The 11452-nt window shown below is 43.8% G+C and overlaps 1 long non-coding RNA gene and 1 pseudogene across 1 annotated transcript; one reads left to right on the plus strand and one right to left on the minus strand.

Annotated features, from left to right (window-relative positions):
* The first annotated feature begins 2438 nt into the window (after window positions 1–2438).
* Window positions 2439–2819, plus strand: LOC110291939 (calcium and integrin-binding family member 4 pseudogene; annotated as a pseudogene).
* A 5990-nt stretch (window positions 2820–8809) lies between these two features.
* LOC110292010 (uncharacterized) lies at window positions 8810–11081 on the minus strand. Its single transcript, XR_002377637.3, has 3 exons — window positions 10883–11081; window positions 10211–10380; window positions 8810–9036 (listed from the first exon to the last, which is right to left on the minus strand). It is a non-coding gene; the product is annotated as an uncharacterized LOC110292010 (long non-coding RNA).
* Window positions 11082–11452: the final 371 nt, after the last annotated feature.

The following is an 11452-nucleotide window of genomic DNA, read 5'->3' on the forward strand; positions in this document are numbered from 1 at the left end:
CACCTGGGAGCTCCTGTCATAATTAGATATACGTTGGAAAAATGATCTTTCTCTGTGTTCACAACCTCCTGTGTTGCGTGTGTTCTTGTTGAAGACTTGTCCAGAGTTTGGGAAATCTACCAACTTGGGCTCTGATGATTGTCTTAGAGGAGTCATTGGGCTTTATCAATCTGTGAATTTCATTCCAAAAGGATCCCTCTGCCCTGTGTATGAGAGAGAGAGAGAGAGAGAGAGACTCTGTGTGTGTGTGTGTTTACACACTTGCGTGGGTGTGCATGCTAAAGTCAGTGTGATCAGTGCTTTCCTTAACTGCTCTCCACTTCTCCACTTTATTTTTGGAGACAGTGTCTCAATAAACTTGGATCTCACAGACTGGGCTAGACTGCCTAGCCAGGAAACACCAGGGATCCCCCTTGCTTTGCCTTCCCAGTGCAGGGATTCTAAGTGTGTACTGCTCCATTGACTTTGTAATGTGGAAGACTGCATTTTTTACTTTATTATTATTATTTTTATTATTTGGTTCTTTGGGACAGGGTTTCTCTGTGTAGTCCTGGCTGTTCTAGAACTCACTCTCTAAGACCAGGCTGGCCTTGAACACACAGAGATGTACCTGCCTCTGTCTCCCGAGTGCTGGGATTAAAGGCGTGCCCACCACTACCTGGAATCAGATTCATTTTCTATGCTCAGAATCCAGAACCTGAATATTTACCACTAATTTATCTGTCTTAAAACTTGAAAAGATGACCAGTAACCTGTGGGGCTTTTTGTTACCCATCTCAATTTAATTACCTGAGTCCAGGGCCATGAGGGATCCTAAAGAGGTCTCAGTCCCGCTGTAAGAATAAGGTATCTGGCAGATAGAGGGTGGACAGTACTCGGGTGTCGCACTGAAGTAGAACATCTTTTGTATGTCTATATCTGAGCTCCGAGGCTCCCATCCTCTGTATTCACGCTATCAATACTAACTAAGAAAAGAACCAAGCTCACTTCTGAGTTCCCAATGATGACAAATATCTGTGTTAGAGCCTGACCCTTCCCCGACTGGAGCTGATGCAGATCATTCCAGTCATTACCAGTGCTAGCCACTGTGCTCTCTTGCTGCTGTGAGTTTCCGATGCCATCCTATACCATTCTGGCAACTCAGCTACTCTCTATAGCTGCTGTGCAGAGAACTGGCTTCTGTCCATTGTCTTTCTTAGCTCTGGCCATTCATAGTTTCTGACGACTCTTGACTTTCATTGTCCTGTAGCTTCTGATCACTGCCTTTTCTCTGGCTTTGTCCTGTTCACTCTGTGAGCTCTACTCAGCGAGCTGCTGCCTTTCTTTGTGTTACCTACTCAGCTTTCTAAGAGTGAATAGTGATGTGGTTGTTTCACTATGGCCACCTCTGCTAGACAGAGATATTATCCCAAATCATACGCTTGTCCTAAAAACTAAGTTGTGGCCAGGGTTGGGGCTTTCAGGAATCTCACAAAGGGATGTTTGTAGTTGACTCTACAGCTGTGTGATGATGATGATGATGATGAAGAAGAGGAAGAGGGGGAAGAAGAAGAAGAAGAAGAAGAAGAAGAAGAAGAAGAAGAAGAAGAAGAAGAAGAAGAAGAAGAAGAAGAAGAAGAAGAAGAAGAAAACAGAAAACAGAGCTTTTACAGTATGGTAATTGTGGACCAGCATTGTTTCAAGTATGTAATCTTTAGTCTCTTTAAATTTTGAAATAATAATATTCCCATTTCACAGACGACGAGGAGGGCAAGCTGATTAGCATGGAGCAATGTTTCTGGGATTATGTACCCAGTAGTACAACCCTAGGATTTTAGCCCATTAGTCTAGCTTTTAACCGCTGCATTTCTGATGCAAGTAAACTTCCCAAAAACCTCTGTTGGAGCTTCTGTGTGTGGCAGAGAATAGTGGGAAGAGAACACCAAAGATTCCAGTTCTGTGTTGGTTGTGTCCAGTTATAACTGGAAAGTAGGGCTGGAGAGATGGCTCAGCAGTTAAAAGCACTGACTGCTCTTCCAAAGGTCCTGAGTTCAAATCCCAGCAACCACATGGTGGTTCACAATCATCTGTAATGAGGTCTGGTGCCCTCTTCTGGGGTGTCTGAAGACAGCTACAGTGTACTTATATATAATAAATAAATCTTAAAGAAAAAAAATAAGTGGGAAGCATTTACCCAGCTGAGGACCCTAAATGAGGCCAGCAGATTTTACTCCCCTGCAAGGAGGGTGGGGTGGGGTAAATAGACCTGTCTGATATCTATTGCTACTGATGACAGTGGGCACATGAGTATTTATTGAGCACTTATTACGTGTTAGATTAAGTGCTTGAGAGTCTCCCACTAGCAGCCTCTGGATGAAGATGTAGAACTCTCAGCTCTGCCTGCGCCATGACTTCCTGGATGCTGCCACGCTCCCACCTTGATGATGATGGACTGAACCTCTGAAACTGTCAACCCTTTCAGAGACCGCATCTGCAGGGTATTCTCCCACAACAACGTGCTCGCCTTTGAAGATGTACTGGGCATGGCATCTTTATTCAGTGAGCAGGCCTGCCCCAGCCTGAAGATTGAGTATGCCTTTTGTATCTATGATTTTAACGAGAATGGTGTCATTGATGAGGAGGACCTCCAGAAGATAGTGCTAAGACTACTGAAGAGTGATGACGTGTCTGAGGGCCTGCTGATGGACGTCATGCACCACGTCCTGGGTGAGTCAGATCCGGACAATGCCAGTATGCTTTCCGTCTCCGAGTTCGAATGCACCATGGCCAAATCTCCAGATTTTATGAACTCCTTTCGGATTCACTTCTGGGGCTGCTGATGTGGAGGTCACCGACTTGTTCGGCAGGTTCAGTGAAGACTACTGGAACACCCCTTGCATCCAGGCACTGTAGAATCTGATTTGAATTATGACTCAGCTCTGTCCCTCCTCCACCTTTATAGTATTGTTTGCTAAGTAAATATGTGTCCCCCCACCACCACCACCAAAAAAAAAAGTGCTTGGCACTTTACCTTATTTTTACTGAATTTTCTCTGCATGAAGTAGGCATTAATTTTTCAGTCTTTCTCTCTCTTCCTTTCTCCCTCCCTTCCTCCCTCCCTTTCTTCCTTCCTTTCTTTTTTTTTTTTTCTTTTTGGTTTTTCGAGACAGGGTTTCTCTGTATAGCTCTGGCTGTCCTGGAACTCACTTTGTAGACCAGGCTGGCCTTGAACTCAGAAATCCGCCTGCCCCTGCCTCTGGAGTGCTGGGATTAAAGGTGTGTGGCCACCACGCCTGTCTTAAAATAATTTTTTTCCCATGTGGTTGCTGGGATTTGAACTCAGGACCTTCGGAAGAGCAATCAGCTGGAGCCATCCCTCCAGCCCCCTTTCTTCCTTTCTTTCCTTCTTATTCTAATACTGAGAACAAAGTCTAGGGCCTCCCATATTGGAGGCAAGCACCCTGCTTCTGAGCTAATCCCAGCTGTTCTTGGTTTTGTTTTCTTTTCTTTTCTTTAAAGAGAGAAGCTGAGCACTGACAGACTCATCACCAGGTTCTCTTAGGATCTAACGGGAGGAGTATCGGTACTAGCCCAGGGGAACAGGCTGGTGTGCCCTACCTGCAAGCCAAGACTGTGATTTGTTCCTGCTCTGTTCTCCCACAGAAACCTTGTATGTAGCCCATCGGATGAAGATTGCAATTCCATAGAATTCAAAGGGCCTGCTACTGAAATGACCACCCTAAAGACCTGCCCAGAAGGACAGGCCAAGCAGCCATCTGCTAGTCTTTGAGTAAGGAAGAAGTCAACTTTTAAAATTTTATTAGTATTGCTTTTATGGGACAGCCTCTCTATTGTGTAGCCCTGGAACTCTCCTGTGGACCAAGATGGTCTCCAACTCACAGAGATGCACCTGTCTCTGCCTTTCGAGTGCTGGGCTTAAAGGTGCATACTACCATGTCCAGCATAATTAAAGTACTAAGACTTGAAGACAGTATAAACGGCGATGCGGGGGGGGGGGGGGGCAAGTGGACTATGCCATCAGACAGAAGAATTAGTAAGGCTGTCTGAGCCCAAACTCCATGAAACTCAGAATTGAGATTGGTAGGTGTGGGGCCAGCTCCCTGCCAAAGTCTCCTGCTCTGGAATAGGTAACCATGACAACCCACTGAGAGGACCATGGCAATCATCTGAAGTCCTTTCCCATGCAAACAGTGCATCTCTAGCATCTCAGACTGAGCCAATAGGAAGCATCGACACCCCGGCCCCATCTCACCCTACTCCTCAGTGTTTATAGAGACCCTATCCATAGAATAAACTGCACAAGTTATTTCTCCAAGAATTGTCTAAGAGTGTCTGTTTTATCGACTGTAAACGCTTGGGGGAGAGTTTTCTCTCCCTAAGCTTTCATCGATGGACTTTGACCCACCTGGCTGGTCAGGCTCACATCACTCCTGTTCCTGCTGCCCGGAGTTACCTGCTGCCAACCACCGCTGCTGCTGCCCCTGCTGCTCGCATTGGTACTGCCATGGTAGCAGGCTAGACCTGGGACCCAGGCTACCTATCTGTCCTGCATCAGTTTCTCTTCTGAGAGCTGTAATACTTAGGCCATTTCTTGCCAGACCAGAGACCCACTGAACCCCTGGTTCCACAGAGGATGACAATAAACCAAAAAAATATACAATGAAAACATTCATTTTATGAGTAATATAATAGTTTGTTGACAAAGAGAGAAGTTGTAATTGTGTAACTGTTATAGACACTGAAACACCTTCAACAACTTTGACAAAAACTCTGGGAAGGACACATTATAAATGCTCATGGGTCTCCACTAAAGATTAATATATTATAACAATAATGGGCTCCTCTGTTCCAGATAGCTATATGAGTAAGTATGTCATATGCTGGAAAAAGTACTAGAGGAGCTTCCTTTAAATCTCACAGTATTTTGTCTGACTAATAAGGATTGTTCATTGGGAAATACTGTGAACAACTTCCACATTTCCTGGTCCCAATTCTGATAGATCTAGATAGTGTATCTTCTACTGTTATAGGCTGGATTGTGCAGCAGTGAAAATTCATGCATTGGATCCTTAGTCTCCAGCACCTCACAGTATGGCTACACTTAAATATATGGCCTCGGAAGAAGTAAAGGAGGGTAAGATGGAGTCCTAGAAACAGGTCTTCATGTCATATGCCTGGTTCTCTTATAGATTCAAACAGAGACAGTACAGACTTAGGAATGACTCTGGAAGGACTTAGCAAAAAGGTGGTCGTCTACCAGCTCAAAGGAAAGGCCTCCAAAGAAACCAAACTTGTCAACACCATAATTGTGGATCCCTAGCCTCTCTGACTATGAGAAGTAACCTTGTGTCGGTTAAACACCCAAGTCAGTAGTATTTCAGTATGGCTTTGTTTTATGTTTTAAGTATGACTTTATTCTGGGCATTCTATGCTTGCCTTCCAGGAATCCATTTACAGTAGACACTGCTGCTTGATTTTGTGAGTTTAGTTAAGTCAGTCCCGCCCCCTCGCCCGCACCCTCCCTCCCCCGCACTCCTCTGACTGTTCCAGTCTTTGCCTGTTGCTGACAATGCTCTCAGGAAGGCTTTGCTAATAACCGACAGATTCATCAAAGGCTTTCTTCTTGAGAGAAATAGAAGATGAAAATTTGATTCTTCTAAATATTTTCATCTTACCATACTGTCAGGAGCACGTCACTCCTCTGGTTCAGCGACATCTGTTTTTATTTCTTCTCAAGTAGCATGGAAGCCTTGGAAGGCTGTTTCATTAATATTGGACTTTTCAGAGTTTCGCAGAAGCATTTTATCTTGTCCTATTTAGTTTATAGAAATACAGGATCAAGTGCTTATAAATAATGCCAATGGTTTAAATTAAAAATGATGCCAGAGCTTAGAATCCAATCTTGTTCATTGTTATAAAAGACATCAGAATCCAGGGATTCAACAACCACGGACACAGAATCACTCGAGAATCCCTAGAGATGCATTACGGATATTCTCGTTACATAGACTATTACTGAAAAAGAACTTCCTAAATATAGCTAGTGTTTTGAAGAGAAATACGATTTTATTGTAAGATAGAAAAGGAAGCTGGAGTTGTATTATTCATTGTGATGTTGATGAGGCTGGGCTAAAACAAAGCAATATGGATGGCTTGGACAAGCCAGGGCTGCCCGTTGCTAGCTTGTGAATTACCAAGAGGATTTGGTTAAACAGCATGGTATAGTCACCAAGGCCATTCTCACAGGAGCATCTGTACTCACAGGGAAGAAGTTGTGTTCGCACAAAGGCATCCTGACCTTGCTGCTACGCTTGACCTCTTTCTTCTTTGAGCCCTCTTTGCCAGTTCCCCATGGATTTCAACTCTTGGGTTGCTTTTAGACAGGCCCAGAATAAAGCTGAAATACAATCCTGCCATAAATCAATTCCCATGAATGCCTACTATAAAATTCCTAATTGATATGCTCCGTGGTATGTGTTCTTTTGAGAGATGTAAAGCTATGCAAATACTAGCCAGAAAGCAATGACTGAAGAGAACCACTTTGCTAAGACAGGGACCCACAGAACGCAGCAAGTTCAGAGCTACCACACAGAGGAGGGCTGCCACAGAGGTGTCTGTGGGAAGTTGGTAAATGTATTTGCCAAATAGATGCTTGCCCTTTATTTCCAAACCCATTCAGTATTGTGTAGTTATCTCGTCTGTCTACTTGGAAAACATAACAAATCCTTATTGCAATTTGCAGCCAAATTGGAAGTATGAAAAGGTGTACTGCTTCCTCTGTCCTTGCTAAGTGATATATATATATATATATATATATATATATATATATATATATGCCGACTGTAAAAGGCTATTTCCTCACACATAAATGCTATGATTCTGGGTAATCAAGGGCCACCTCCTGGCAGTATCTCCTACCCCTTAGATGATGTATATTTTCCCACAGTCATAATGAGAAAGTTTGAAGTTTGCATTGAAGTTATGATGTTAATGTATATGTAAAATGTGCTACAATTTTGCTTAATTCCAGTGATGCAGAGGTTCCCATCTTTATTGCAAGCACTCAAGACAGAAAACCAGAGTGGAGCTGATTCTATACCTCAGCTACAAACACACTTGAAAAATTTCTTTTTAGTCCAACTTGTCTGTAATCAGTCTTGGAATTATGTTGTGATACACTGTAGTCTGTGTCAGGGAGAGGAGACAAGTCCTCTGGGCCTCCTGCTAACCCCACAGGGGCCAGATGATGCTACCTGCTCTTCTAATTGGCTTCATGGCGGTGAGGGAAACTAGATGTGAACCACATATTTCCAATGAAACTTCGCTGTGTTTGAATGACGGTTACCTTCAGCATTGCATTTCAGTTGACAGAGTTATAGTTGACACAAAATTTGAGTCAATGCATTTCAAGACTGAATTGCAGAATAAAGCCTTTCTTTCTTTCTTTCTTTCTTTCTTTCTTTCTTTCTTTCTTTCTTTCTTTCTTCCTTTCTTTCAAGAAAAAGAGGTGACTGTTGCAGGTACTTTTTTTTTTTGGCTTGTGTGGTGCTTTGAATATGCTTGGCCTGTGGAAGTGGCACTATTTGGAGGTGTGGCCTTGATGGAGGAGGTATGGCCTTGAGAGAGGAAGTGCTTTCCAGTGCGGGTGGGCTGTGAAGCTCTGCCAGTGCTGAAGAGTCAGTTTCTTTCTGGTTACCTTTGGGTCAAGATGTAGAACTCTCGGCTCCTCCAGCACCATGCCTGCCTGCACTCTGCCTTGCTTCCTGCCATGATGATAATGGACTGAATCTCTGAAACTGTAAGCCAGTCCCAATAGCGGAGGTAACCCAATCACAAAACAACACACATGGTGTGCACTCACTGATTAATGGATATTAGCCCCAAAGCTCGGAATACCCAAGACACAATTCACAGACCACATGAAGCTCAAGAGGAAGGAAGACCAAAGCATGGATGCTTTGGTCCTTCTTAGAAGGGGCAACAAAATAATCACAGGAGAAAATACAGAGACAAAGTGTGGATCAGAGACTGAAGGAAAGGGCATCCAGAGACTGCCCCACCTGGGGATCCATCTAATATACAGTCACCAAATCCAATCACTATTGTGGATGCCAAGAAGTACATACTGACAGAAGCCTGATATAGCTGTCTCCTGAGAGGCTCTGCCAAGCCTGACAAATACAGAGGCTGATATTCACAGCCAACCATTGGACTGAGCATGGGGTCCCCAATGGTGTAGTTAGAGAAAGAACTGAAGGAGCTGAAGGGGTTTGCAGCTCCATAGGAAGAAAAACAATATCAACCAACCAGATCCCCCAGAGTTCCCAGTGACTAAACCACCAACCAAAGACTACACATGGAGGGACCCATGGCTCCAGCCTCATATGAAGCAGAGGATGGCTTTGCCTGGCTTCAGTGAGAGGAGAGGCCCTAGTTCCTGTGAAGGCTCCATGCCCCAGTGTAGGCGAATGCCAGGGTGGGGAGACAGGAATGGTTGGGTGGGTGGGGGAACACCCTCATAGAAGCAGGGGGAAGGGGGATGGGATAGGGGTTTTCCGGGGGAGGGGAAACGTAAGTAAAGAAAATATCCAAAAAACAAACAAACAACAACAAAAAAGAGTTGCTTTGGTCATGTTGTCTTTTCATAGTAACTGAAACTGTAACAAAGACAACTGTGAGTCCAGAACTTTGTCTTAGACCTTTGCAAAAATTGTACGATGCAAAATTTTTTATAACAGTTGAAATCTGAAACTTATGAATTAAAAAGAAATAAGAAATTTTGGATAAATAATGTAGATTTTATATCGGTAGTAGTAGTTGTGGTAGTTTGAATATGCTTGGCCCAGGGAGTGGTACTATTTGGAGATGTGTCCTTGTTGGAGTAGGTGGGCATGGGCTTTAAGACCCTCCTCCTAGTCACATGAGAGCCAGTCTTCTCCTGTTTGCCTTCAGAACAAGATGTAGAACTCTCAGCTCCTCCAGTGTTCAGTGACAGTCATGCTCCTGCCTTGATGATAATGAATGGCACTTCTGAACCTATAATATAAGCCAGCCCCAATTAAATGTTTTCCTTTGTAGGAGTTGCCTTGGTCATGGTGTCTGTTTACAGCAATGAAATCCTAACTAAGACAGTAGTATATTACCTAAGTTAAACCCTATCTTTTTTTTTGTAGTTTCCTTCTTTGTTGTAAGACAGCACCTACAGTCAAGAATAGGCTACGTAGAGCTGGAGGAGAACATGCTACCAGAGGAGAAAAGCAATCAGCAGTCTCACCCAGCTGTGAATCCCGCAAGCTACAGTAACAACCTGCCTGCAATGTCCACCCGCTGGGCAATAGTGGCACAGATGTTATGGGAGAAATGAACTACTCTTTGATTGGAGTTGAGGCCTGCTCCATGAGACAGAACTCATACATGACACTGTTAATGAGTACAAGAGCCGGGTGTGGTGGCGTATGCCTTTAACCCCAGCACTCGAGAGGCAGAGACAGGTGGATTTCTGAGTTCGAGGCCAGCCTGGTCTACAAAGTGAGTTTCAGGACAGCCAGGGCTACACAGAGAAACCCTGTCTCGAAAAACCAATAAATAAATAAATAAATAAATACCCCCAAAAAGAACAAGGACTTGAGATAGGCCTGCGTGCGTGCCTGTGTGTGTGTGTGTGTGTGTGTGTGTGTGTGTGTGTGTTGTGTGTGGGGGTGTGTATTGGGAGGAGGGTGTAAGGGAGAGGTTTGTACCAAGTTGTCAAAAACCAACCACTTGACCAAATTGACCACTTGTCAACCTGACACACTAACATATCATATTTAAATCCATAAGAGTTTCTTTCTTGTTCACCCCCACGGTCTCAATATCAATACCAAGGCAGGCTGGAGAGATGGCTCGGAAGTTGAGAGCACTAGCTGCTCTTGCAGAGGTCTAGGATTCAATCTCCAGCCTCCATGCGGTAGTTCACTACCATCTGTAACTCCAGTTCCAGGGGATCTAATCCCCTCTCCTGACCCCTGAGAACACAAACTACCCACATATAATAAAATACTATATCACAATATGAAACATAAGCCACTTTAAAAGTCCCCCAGTCTTTAAATGTTTAGTCTGGGATCACTTACTGCCTGCTCTGAGCTTGTACCATTTTTCTTGGGTCTAAAGTTACTTCACTGTCACACGTCAGGCTGAATCTGACCAAACCCCAGAGGAGGTGAAGTACCTCAAGATGAAACCAACGGACGAAGAGATGCTGCTCATTTACAGCCATTTCAACCACGCCATGAATGACACAAACACAGATTTGCCAGGGTTGTGTAATCTCAGAGGCGAGGCCAAGTGGGATGGGTGGACTCATCGGGAAGGGATTTCCAAACTCAGTGCCGTGAAAACCTATGTGAGCAAAATAAAAGCTAAAGACGAAATCCAGAGTGGAAAGACCAGCTCTGATACTTTTTCAACCCATGATGCCGCTGCTAGCTTACTGGTTACAGCTGTTTATCTTTATAACTCTGTCCTCTTTTCTGAATATTTCAGATCCAACCAAAGGGGAAAAGAATTTTCCAGGAAAATGTAACTTGTCTTTTTCTTCTCTCTCTTTTGAAAACGCCTTCACTAAGACGCAGGATTTTCTAATACGTTGGGTTTCCTTACTCTCTCTCTAAAGCCCCACCCCCACCCTCACCTTGGCTGCTTGCTGGTCTGACTTGCCAGTATAAATATCATGGTTTCTTCCTTCTCTCCTATCTCGTATGGGCAGCTGTAGAAATTTACATCCTGCTTGCTCTGAGGTTTTTCTCTTTTAAACTCTAATTGCCCTTGAGCTCCTATTTGATTCTATTATTAAATTATTTTGTTAATGAGACTGAGAACTCCGAGAGTACCCAGATTTTACCTGTATCAGGAAGCTAGAGCTGGAGTTACAGGCAATGCTGAGTCACCTAATGTGGGTGTCGGGGAACAGTCTTCTGCAAGATTAGTAAGTCTTGTAGCGCTGCAGTCATCTCCTCAGCCCCCGACTAAGTAAATGTAGCCTAAAATTGTTGCTAATTGTAACAACAGCACTGTGTCCTAGGTTTAGAAGTAGCAGAGTAGACATTGTTAGAGATTGATTAACTAGAACTCAGAAGGTCAGCAAATGTTCATCTGGTTAGCTAGTATTGGGGCTGGATCTTAAAGAAATAGAATCAGGCGTGGGTCTCATGTTGAAGCACTAACATTTGGGAGGCCGAGGTAGGGCTGGTATAACCCAAGGCCAGCCTGGGCTAGAGTTAGAACATATCTAAAAAAAAAAAAAAGAAGAAGAAGAAGAAGAAGAAGAAGAAGAAGAAGAAGAAGAAGGAGAAGGAGAAGGAGAAGGAGAAGGAGAAGGAGAAGGAGAAGGAGAAGGAGAAGGAGAAGGAGAAGGAGAAGGAGAAGGAGAAGGAGAAGATGAAGAAAAGAAAAAAGAAAATCTATCTATCAA

Source organism: Mus caroli, unplaced genomic scaffold (genome assembly GCF_978045245.1).
Source record: "Mus caroli unplaced genomic scaffold, Mus_caroli_1 scaffold_3, whole genome shotgun sequence".
NCBI lineage: Eukaryota > Metazoa > Chordata > Mammalia > Rodentia > Muridae > Mus > Mus caroli.